Raw genomic sequence first — 12440 nt, 5'->3', positions numbered from 1 at the left:
TTTGGTTTCAAATGTTACTTTTATTATAACTTGTTGTGTTGCTGCTAAATTGGTTAAATGGGAGAACTTTATGGGGCTCAAGGTTTTTTTTAGTAACTAAGGGATACATTCATTACAACTAATAATTTTCTCTGTCTGCTGGTTTCATATAATAGATTTAAATTAATATATGATTTATGTGTGCAATTAGGAGTATCAAAAAGTTGGTCGGTAGTGTCTGATAAATAAGAGAATACGCTTGATGGAAAGGCATTTTGGTAAGAGGTGGGGTTAACCACAACAAATCACAAATCACTATTCTGTAGTAGTACTGTGATCTAAAATCTATATGAAATGCCTTAAACCATACATTTTGATCACGTTAAATGTTATTTAATATTTTTAACTGTAAAATATTATTTTTCCATACATGTAAGGTTTTTACATGTAAGTTTTTGGCATTTGTAACGTCAAATAAGATTCACGAAATTCCACTAACAAAAATAGTAATTACTACGAGTATTTATGGCAATTCAGTGAGGACTAGAATATATACTATATACTTAAATGGTAAAAGGCATAAGATATAAGAAAACAGTGAATTGCATCCTAATGAAACTTTACCGTTTCAATTTCAATTAAATAAAGTTCTACCCATTTAAACTCGCGAAGAAGCACTGCCTCAACGTGGTTTTAATTTAGCTTATAGTTTGAAATTTTAAGTGAAGATACTTACAACTTGCTCCTGGGTACTGAGAGAGGCGCTGAACAGTTAGAAGTGCGTTCTAGACTAATCTGTATGCTCGCAGTAAGACAAATTTTATCTTAGTTCAGGATAAATTGATAAAAAAATCATGTACCGTTTTTTTTTTCTTGACGGAATAATGAATTTCATTGGCCATGAATATAGAAAGGTTTTATGTAAATTAACGATCAATTTTCTTTCAAGTCGGCAAAGATTATATAATATACTTCTGTTGATTATCCGTTCACTGGAGCTTTGTTTTATGAGCGAAGCTTTTGCGAGGTGAAAAACAAGTTTCAGGAGAAACTGAAAGATGAAAACTTATTCATGAAAGACTCTTGCAAACTTAACTACCGAACGAACGATTCTTGTAAGCATACGATGTTACACTTTTCCTCTACCCATTTATTCTAAAAATCTAATGTATGGAGATACTACCTGTCTTCGCCCGAGAATTACGCATATATAAAATGAACTTATTTATGTTATACGCCTGTATTATTATTATTGATTCCCACTCCATGCTTAAATGTAAACCTATATTTTACAAAACCATTTTTGTAGCTTTAGGTTTCTATTGTGTTATTACGTTTGTTTTTGGTCTTAAATTTTGAATGTCGTTATTTTATTGGTCAACTAATTGACGTATACTCGGCGTTGCTCGGAGACTCTTCTCTACTTTTTATAAATATAATATGCATGAATTATATATATAAACCTTTCGGAACAAATTTTCTAAATGATAGTGAAAACCTTATCAAATTTTTTGCGTATTGAAGAAGAACTAAGCACACAAACAGACAGACTCGGATAGCGACTTTGTTTTATACTATTTTGGAAAATGACATAAAAATCTAGCACTGCTAAATACGAAAGATTAAAGAGAGTTTGCTATGTAAATTAATAAGATAAAATCTTTCAAATCTCAATTTCTTATAATGGAAATGACTTTGCAAACAAAAAACAGTAGTGTTACGACGAGTTTAGATCTTCAGAGAAGTGTCAAAATGCGGAAAATATAATTGGATTTTTAAATTTATTCATTTGTAATCCTTTTTTTAAGCTCCTATGACTGGCAATTAGTGTCAAGTGGTTCTGTAAATCATGAGCGCACTGTTTACACGCTGTTCAAAACTCAAATACCACCTTTTTTATATCTATATATATATTTTTTTATATATTAGAAATGTGTATTACAGATTTATATAATCGTTTTACAATAAACATAACCTTAAATATTTAGTAATAATATATCTTAAACTCCTTGCCTGAAATGACTCTTGAAACGTTCAAGGCCATTTATGAAAACGCCAAGAGACCTAGAGATTCAATTAGCAGCACCATACCCCTTGTAGTCCGTTGTTGGGCCAGAACGTCCGTTCTGCAATATGGAATATAGTGTAAGTCGTGATGTCGATCCTGGCAGTAGTTGTTGCATTCCAGGAGTTATGGGCAAAAAAAATTATAATTAATACTAATTAATGCTAACTACCTTCGAGCGACTCTCAAAACCAATTACATTATTTTTGATGTTCAATATAACGGTTTTTCTATTGAGCAGAAAGTATTATATCGTTGGATCCTTCCATTAGATGATTACACGGTGTCCGGAAATAAGTGGTTAAAGCGGAAAACTGCTGGATCTACATCACGTAGACGACAGTGCATTTTATTTATTTTTACGTTTGACAATTTTTTCGGCAACTCACACGGCGATGCACAACGTCGTGTAATATTTTAAATTGAGCCGCTATCAATAACAACCCTTAAATTCCCGCTTAACACCATCCGCCTGTTTTGATTTATGCAAGAAAAAAACATGGCCAAAAAGTGCCTTATTTTGTGGATGTTCCAGCATAAATATTTTTTTTTCGATAATTTCATAAATAACTTAATTTGCCACATTACACAATAAAATCATAACCGAAAATGGATTCGTAAGTAGGAGATTTTGAACTATAAAGCAGTTTTCATAGGCCTTTACATTATTTTTTCTGGGCTTATAAAACGATTTTTCTAAAAAAACACTCGATTATTTCAAAGCCCAAGATGTATTCTACTCGCAGTATTTAATTAATGCATCTGAAACATTTCTAAGCGACCAAATTTTCAAACCGAAAACACATGATTTTGCATTACTACGTATGGCATCGCCTTAAACAACTTTTCACCAATTTCGTGTCTGTACCACTAGTGTTTCCGGACACCATGTAGAGAGGTACTGAGTCTTTGCATGAGTCTTTTTGCATTAAATAAAATTTCAATTTGCATCAAATTTCACATAGATTCTTGTAAAAGTATAAAACGATATCAAAAATTCAGTCGAAAATCTAAATAAATAGGAAATGCTTAAAATACTAATTTATAATTAATATTCGCTAAATACACAATAATAACATATTTATTTACAATTTCCGGATAAAATAATTTTTTTATTTTTTTTTATTTTTTTTTATTGAATATACAAACACATTACAATAATTTACAAATGTAGATATTTCGAGGCTGATAACGAAAAAATTAGAAATTTTTAACAAAAATTGCCCAACTCAATTGAGAAATTATTTCTCGTGTTTGAGTTGGGGAGTGTTGAGTCATTATGGTTTATAGGTTGTAAAATTTCACTTGTTGATGTAGCTAAAAATTAACAAATAGCTATAAAACTAGATGATAAATTTGATAACACTATATAATTAATAAAATAAGAAATTTAATTACAAACTAAAAAATATAACTTAAATGATATAATAGTTATTAAACTTAGAAAAAATAAGATATAAAAATATAAATGTACTTATTACGAACGAAATAATAGAAGGTAGGTACAGTATTGGTTTTTAATTATAGTAGGTATATATTTTTTATGTAACTAAATAATATTGTTGTCGTGTTATCGATAAATCCACTACAGTGGCGGTTCGTGACTTTCCACATTTTTAAAGTGCCAATATTGAGGAATACGAAGCGAATGAAATCTTTGTAGCCGAACACGATAAAATGGTTTGTTTAACGATTTTCAAGAATTTTGTAGAAATATATTTGCTGCCGTTGTGCTGAAAATGATAGGTAATATGAAAATTACAATTTTATTTTATTTTAATCACTTTTGGATTCGGTTTTTGAAATATTGGCATTGTAACACACTCTGAAAAATTACAAGCCGCCAATGCTTCTTTGCAATCTCTTCTTTTTTCTCATAAATTAAGAATGTTAAAGAAAAGAAAGAATGTTAAAGAAAAAAAAATAACGTTGCTCTCTGTGACAAAACCCGGAAGCATACAAATGCTATATATGTGCGTCAGCGATAAAAAAGAAAACAGTGAATTTTTAAATCTAAATTTAACAACAAAAAAGTAATCTATTAATTTTCTTAAACCCCCTAAAACAACACGTTGAAACGCCAACCGAATTAATATAATATATAATAAAAACACATAAATTTGTTTTTGACCACGATAGTTTTATTTTCACTCTACCGGTTTCGGAAGATCCCTTCCTTCGTCAGGAGAATATTTAAACAGTTTTAAATATTCTCCTGACGAAGGAAGGGATCTTCCGAAACCGGTAGAGTGAAAATAAAACTATCGTGGTCAAAAACAAATTTATGTGTTTTTATTATAAATTATGATGAGCCACAAAGTGAATGCTTTTTACAACTACGGAATTAATATAATTCCGACGGCCCGACAAAGGGAATAATAATAATTCGATTGGCAGTTTTGCCTACTCACCATCCGATTTGCAAAACCCCAGCATGTTGTCCTGCAAATCGGATCGTGAGTAGAGGTTATTAGTGAATTATATTGGAACGCTAAACCTAGTATACAATTGTAAGTACAATATAAACACAAATACTTATGTAGGTATTTGTCGACGCCCACCTCAGCCCAACGAATCAAAGACATTATATAGGTACATTTATTTTAGTAGTTCTGTGCAGTTCGTCCAAAAAAGTATGTTTCTATTTTCTCAGATTTAATAAATCAAATCAAAAATTTCATCCGAAATGATAAGATTTGTAAGTACCTAGTTACCTAAATACCAATATACTTAATTATAAACTATGCATTAGTTACATGCAGAGATGTGCAAAATGGGTACCCAAAACCATTTGAAATGCAAAATGGAAATGGGTCAAAATTTTTCCATTTGAAAATGCAAAATGCAAAATGGGTTTTAGAAAAGCATTTTAAATGCAAAATGCAAAATACCTAACCTAAAATTTATTTTCAAAATGCATTGAAAATGTAAAATGGTTTCTCAGGTTTCAATAAAAATAATTATCGAATTTTTAAACAATTTTTTCGTTTAATAATGGACATGAATGTAGAACAAACATATTACTTGATGGTAAATCCAAAAACACCACGACTACAGATTATGAAACCACAAAAAAATTGCGCGGGACTAATATTGCCAACGTAAAAACATAGAAACTGCTATCTAACATTTAATATTACAGCGTCATGGCCCCATATTCAGTATTTGAATCAGTATTTTTTTGTAATGGTATCACTCAATTGCCAGGGCTTCTACCAGGGAGCAACTTGACAAATGGAAATTATCTCTCATAGCGAGGTTGAGGACCGACTGATATTTCGGGCTTATGAAAAAAAATTGAGTGGAGAAAGTAGGAAGAATGTTGCAAAAGCATTTAGAATGGAAAATGCATTGAGAAAAGCATTTAAAATGCAAAATGGTTTTTAGAAAAGCATTTAAAATGCAAAATGGAAAATACCCATTTTGCATTTTGCATTTCCATTTTTTAGAAAAGCATTTAAAATGCAAAATGGAAAATACCCATTTTGCATTTTGCATTTCCATTTGAAATGGATTTATTTGAAATAAAGCACATTTCTGGTTACATGTAACATTTTTAAAATTTAAAATGAGGAATTATATAATCTGTCCAAAGACTCGTCACCATCTCAGTGACAATTCTTTTTTAGAACTTTATTCAGGCAGGCACCATAACATTAAAAAATGCGATTAAGAAAGGTTACATAAATCCCTCGATTTCAAATTTGAAAAAATAATCTATGTTGAACCATTAAAACGGCCGACATCTTGAAGATTTTTTTTCATCTTTTTCTGATTGACTTGAAGGTACAAACAAACTTACAGACAGATATACGTAGAGATACGCTCAGAAAAAAAACAAACGATATTAAAAACTTTTAAAAGTATTTTTTCTACCAATTTAGTAAGGAATTTCTACACACATGCTTGAAACATCATTCAGCGGAAGATAATAATATTCTATGCACAATATTCCATTCAAGGCACAATGCACGATGAATTATCGCAAGGTCATCAGAATGCAATATTAACATTTTTGACGTTATCAGTTATCGTTATCACTTTTTCATGAGAACCAACCTAATATTATTTATAAACTTTGAATACGATTTGTACACAATATAGCGCAGGTGTGCCAGTTGGCTCGTTGGTCTAGGGGTATGATTTGCGCTTCGGGTGCGCGAGGTCCCGGGTTCAAATCCCGGACGAGCCCAATTTTTTTTCTATTTTATCCTAAATACTTAATTAAAAATAATAATAAATCACTCTCTAATAACAAAAATAACAACAGAAAAATCTAACTAATATTAAAATATATTTTAATCTTCTTTTGTAGTCACTAATTTATTCTGAAAGTGAGATATAACAATACTTTAGACAAGGTAAGGTACTAAACAATAAACTAAAAAAAATTTGCTTGAAGGGGATGCTTGGATGGTTTAGACATGTAGAGCTAATAAACGAAGAATGCAGTGCAAGGAAGTAAGACGCGAAAGTGAATAGTTGAAGACGTCGGGGAGGCCCGAGTGGATCAAGAGTCAGAACAACAAAAGAGTAGAGGAAAGGAAGCGTATTTGGAATACTGTTGGTAATTCGGAATACCGTCTTATCTTCGGTTCGGGTGGCGGAATCTATCGGTAATAATTATAACTATTGAAAGTCGAAGCTGTGAGCCTTGATTTTGGCCGGTATAATAGTTTTCCTGTGTCTGCGGATGAATGCTGACGTGTTTTGTGAAGTTGCTCCTATCAAAACTTTTTCGGTGAGTTTTTAATCCAATATAATCACCCCATATTCCAAACTATTTTATAACATTACAAATTAAATCACTTCAGAAAGAGTTATATTTTTATAGTATGGCTTTCGTTTTTGCATTTTTTAATACGTTGACATGTGATATAAGAAAGATCTTTTAGGTTATATGTTGCTAATGCGGAATACGGAATGTGACTCAAAATCGGAATAGTATTCCAAATTATATTCATTTTTTTTAAGTACTTTTATTTAATTTTACAGAGATGTCGTCACCAAATTTGTACCAGAAAAGGAAGAAGTGGGATTCGAATGATATGTGTGAAGCCATTAGTGCTGTTCGCAATAAAAAAATGGGATATTTGATGGCAGCTAAACACTTTAAAGTCCCACGTACTACTTTGTTTCGACTCGTATCTGAAAAAGATGCGGACCCTTTGACTTTAACCTCAAAGAAAATTGGCCGAAAACCAGTTTTTAGTGCAGAGTTCGAAAAACAATTGGTAGACTACGCCCTTGTAATGGAAAAAAAATCTATGGTCTAACACAAATGGATATCCGACGATTGTCTTATCAAGTGGCTGTTAAAAATAATCATCCAACTCCTTTTAAATCGGGAATTGCTAGCAGATACTGGTTGAAAGGCTTCCTAAATAGACACAAAAATGTGTTATCTATGAGAAAACTTACAGGAACCTCGTTTGCAAGAGCCATCGGTTTTACCAAAGAAAAATTGGACACATTTTACGACATACTAGAAAATGAGTATTCAGAAAAAAACTACCCCGACGACCGTATATTCAACGTAGATGAATCAGGACTATCTATCGTTCAAAGTAAAATCCCGAAAATCATTGGACGCCGTGGTAAAAAACAAATCGGTGCACTAACTTCAGCTGAACGAGGGTCTCTTATAACTATTGTGGTTTGTATGAGCGCATCAGGCATATATGTGCCTCCAATGATAATTTTCCCCGCAAAAATATGAATCTACAGCTCATGAAAGGAGCCCCGGCTGGATCTGTTGGAGTATGTCATCCATCTGGGTGGATACAAACTCACCTATTTACCCAATGGTTTTTACATTTCATGGAGAAAACTAAACCAAGCGAGAGCTCTCCGGTTTTGTTAATCTTGGATGGTCATTATAGCCATACAAAAAACTTGGAGATTGTAGATTTGGCTAGAGCGAATCACGTCTCCATAATATCACTCCCTCCTCACTGCACACACAAAATTCAGCCCCTCGACAGGTCATTCATGAGTCCTCTGAAGGCCTATTATAGCGAAGAAATTCGTATGTGGCTACGTAATAACGCACGAGCTTTGTCAGTATATGACATAACGGAGTTATTTGGAAATGCTTATCGCAAATGCCAAACCGGAGAGATTGCAGCAAATGGATTCAAAGTTAGTGGAATCTATCCCTTTAACCGGCATATTTTTAGCGATTCTGACTTTCTTACTGCAGAAATTGAAGAGTCTGAAGTCCAGCATTGTGCAGAAGCGTCAACAACACCCATGATGGAAGTTGAAGCACGTCCATTAGCTTTAATGGAAAGTCCACCCGAAGAACAAAGTCCTTCCTTGGTCGCGATTGAACCCCAGCCGTCGACTTCGCGTGGAAGACCCAATCGCACTATCATTACCCCATTTGATGTTTCCCCGATTCCGCAAACTAGGAAAAAAACATCCAAAAGAGGGCGTAAATCAGCGGTTTCAACCGTTATATCAAGTTCTCCATACAAGAAGCAACTAATAGATGAACAGGAAAAGAGGACTGCCAAGAACAAGCCCAAGGGTACAAAAAATTCCAAAAAGAAAAAAACGACAGATATTGCTACTGACTCGGATTCTTCTGCATCGGAAGTAATTGATGACAGTTCCTCTTCTGATATAGTCATCCCTCCTGGAACTAATAAACCAAACGATGAAGACGCAGTGTGCTTTTTCTGCAATGGTCCTTTCAGTCCGGATGTAAGGGGAGAACTTTGGGTCAAGTGCCTAATGTGCAACCTCTGGGTACATAATGAATGTGCCGGATGCGAAACAGAAGAGTATGTATGTGATTATTGCAAATAATTAACAGACACTATTATGTTCTGAAATATTAAAAGTGAATATAATTTGGAATATACTATTCCGAATTACATGCACTTTTAAAAAAACGCATTTTTTCTCATTCTTTAATTTTTTATTTTTTAAAAGCACTGTAATAATTTTTTTTAATTTCTGTTCTCGTTTCCTAATAAACTATTAGTTTCTTAACATTTAAATCGACTTTTATTCGTAAAAACATTTTTATCTTATTTTCTGCACCCTAAAATGTAAACGGTATTCCGAATATGCTTCCTTTCCTCTATCTATGGATGAGACGATGCATGAATGTGAATGAAGCAAGGAGTGTTAGCCAAGAAAGAGTTGTATGGCGGTCCATCAACTCTGCCTACAGCTAAACGGCGTGATGGTTAGTTAATCATTTTTATTTTACGGTATTTAAAGATAGAATATGATGTAAGCGTATGTTATCTACTTTATTCATCTGATAGCCAATATTATTATCTGCAAAACAACTTTACTGTATTAGGGTCACGGAGACAGATAACTAGCAACTAACTAATGTGAATAAAAAATATTTTTTTAAATTACAAAATTGACATCTGTAAATTGTTTTGACGTTTGTTTTTAAAAATATCTATTTAAATCACATCTCATTTTAATATTTTTATAAAGGTACTTATTTGTCTTAAATTTATTAATTTTCATTATATTATATTTATCTTGACGTATACACCATTAGTTTCGAAACATGTCGATCCTTTTATTTAAAAAGTGGTGTATGCAAAAGAATTTTATTTTCATGTATTTATGGATTTGTATTTAACTTTTGTTATCGGTAATGAATAAATGCAAATTTGGAAGCGGAAATTATCCCACTTTCCGACATTCGATCCAGCTGAAACCCTGGATATAGACTCGTTGTATATAACAATGCATTCTATCTACTTTTAGTGGCATTCATGCACACATACCTATTATTATTATGAAATCGGATGACATTACAAAAGTTAATATACGAAATAAACGTCGGTCCTACCCGATCGACTTTTGGCGAGGTTGGTAGAGTTCTCGACTAGAGTTCCTGGACAGGAAGGTTATATCTTAAAAGAATTTTTATTAAAAAAAATTACCCGTAATTTTTTTGGATTTTTCGTTAAAAAACGAAAAAAATGATTTACAAACAGAAATGGTCGCGTCATTTGGTTTTTGGTTAAGAAAATTGCTTCAAATTATGGATACATTTATAAAAATTATCATCACACATATTTATTTCGGTTGTCTGTCTGGGATTAATCCGTCTATAAACTAGGATTTGTTTTGAATTTATCCCGTGATTTGTTGTGTAATACGTATTATTATAAAATAAAGTTATCCTCGTGGCAATGGAAAGTATTCGTCTCCCGGTTCAGAATATTCACTTAATTAAATTAATTAATTAATACCTATCGGTCGTTAACGTAATAATGTACTAACATGTAACTTGTTTGTCTGATATCGCTGTCAGATGCTTAGAGGCTGAGATCTGACACTTGAATTTCCTGACAATAATTATTCCTGATTCCCCGATACTCCTGTTGGCATCATGTTTTCGGGTAATTACGATTAGTTAGCTATTAGTTAACTATTATAAATGTAATAGGCTGGAACATGAAAATACTAAGATTATTTAACTGATGTTTAGATGCAGGTGTTTGTGTGTTCTTGAGGTGAAATTTTATTAAGAAATCAGATCGTATTTTTAATATCGGCATATTATAATGCCGCAAATTGAAATATATACAGGTTGTCAAGGGAAGTAATTGGCTTTCTTTAACCAGTGATTCCTGAAATTATTTGGAGTAAAAAATGAAATATAAAATTTTTGTCTCAAATGACATTTTTTATTTCTTTAAACATACAAAAACAGTAGGAATTGGACAGTTAGAGGCAGGGTAAAGTGTTGGGCGGTTACTTGATTGAGTGATCAATGACGATATGTACAAAAATAGTTTTTTTTTATTTATTCTTTTTGAAAAAAAAACTTATCATTTCCGAAATTTCATTTAATTTTCGTACTCCAAATAATGTCAGTCTGTCACTGGTTAATGTAAATTAAGAATGTCCATTAACACTCTGTATACCGGCTTTCCTCAGTGGAAATTTTTCATTATTGTAGTGTATTTGTCCTCCCAGGAACCATTTATTGGATAACCATCGCCTCTGTCATAGGAAAATTATTTTCCCCAGGACTTCCTGTGTGAGGTTAATGTAAAAAAAACTTATGATAATACAACTTTTATTATAAATCTTTTTCATTTTCCAAATAGTTAAGCCTGTGAAACAAATGCATTAGCTACATTTTTTAAATAACGTGTAACAAAAGATTAACACGATTTGAAAACGTTAGTTTTATTTACAGATTAGTGCACATTATGTAGCTTTGTGGTCCTTTGAACAGTAAATGCTATTCTCGGTGAAACTTAACAAAGCGTGACAAAGTCTAATTCCATGCACATTACACATTCTAGTCAAAGTAATTATGCTCGGAGCGTTCTTTTAATTATATGTCTTTGTGATAATATTATGTAACAACATGAATGAAAATGACATTACGCCTATTGTTGAATAAACTAATACATTAATTAGTTCATGTGAAATAAATATTAATTTTTACATTCGCACAAGAAGAGTAGTCCAATGCAATAATTTATCATCTCTACGGCAGTTATATAGCGCAGTTTAGTATCATTTCACTTCAAGTGCGCTTAACTATAACAAACTTAAAAACGGTAATTTAGTATTAGTGTTCATGTTCTTAAAATTATTCATACAGTGTGCCTTACCTAATACAGATCCAACATTATAACACCAAATATACTGTTTATACAAAGTGATGACAAAACAACAGGATAGGACAAAACAAGAAAATTAAAACTAAAACATAATATAACACAGGAGGCAGTTTGTGTTCAGAAATGAGAATCTTCTGAGCAGACATTTTAAAAAGGTACAATAAGGAGGCAACCGAAACCAAACAATTACCGGAAGTTTTAGAATATGGCTCATTATAAAATATTGAAAATAATTTAAGATTTAAAAAATTATGATGTTTTTAAAGCCCGTTTAAATTCAGCCAAATTCTGGAGTTTAGTAAGAGTTGAGGGAAGTCTATTCCAGATGAGCGAGCCTGTTACACTAAAATAGGAATCATAGTAAACAGCTCGATTTGACCTAGAAATTTCGATTGGACGATTACTAACATCTAGATCTGCTGACCTTAGAGTAAGCTGTCTATTTTATGCATTCGTATGTTTTCAACTTTTTTAATGATTAGATATATTTTACCGTTTTAAATATTTTACCAACCAGAATGTTAAATGGAGAGTCAGAGTTTTCATTAAAGTGTCTATTAAGTTTTCTTAAAGTTTCGAAGTCGAGTATATAAACATTTTGAAGTCTCAATGACCGAAAATATAAACATTTTGTAGTTTCACAGACCTAAAACAATTATTTTTAAGTCTCGAAGCCGAAAATATAAAAAAATATTAAGTCTCACAGTCGGTCGATAGTAAAAAAATAATTACGAATAAGGACCGAACTAAAATTGTTATTGGAGTTATTCAAA

The 12440-nt window shown here is 32.0% G+C and overlaps 1 non-coding gene across 1 annotated transcript; it reads left to right on the top strand.

Annotated features, from left to right (window-relative positions):
• Positions 1–6164: 6164 nt before the first annotated feature.
• TRNAP-CGG (transfer RNA proline (anticodon CGG)) lies at positions 6165–6236 on the top strand. The gene has a single exon. It is a non-coding gene; the product is annotated as a tRNA-Pro (tRNA).
• The last annotated feature ends 6204 nt before the right edge of the window (positions 6237–12440 follow it).

Source organism: Hesperophylax consimilis, chromosome 18 (assembly GCF_061612785.1).
Source record: "Hesperophylax consimilis isolate HC1 chromosome 18, BYU_Hcon_1.0, whole genome shotgun sequence".
Taxonomy (NCBI): Eukaryota; Metazoa; Arthropoda; class Insecta; order Trichoptera; family Limnephilidae; genus Hesperophylax; species Hesperophylax consimilis.
The sequence above is the reverse complement of the archived record's forward strand: the minus strand, read 5'-3'. Positions and strand labels throughout refer to the sequence as shown.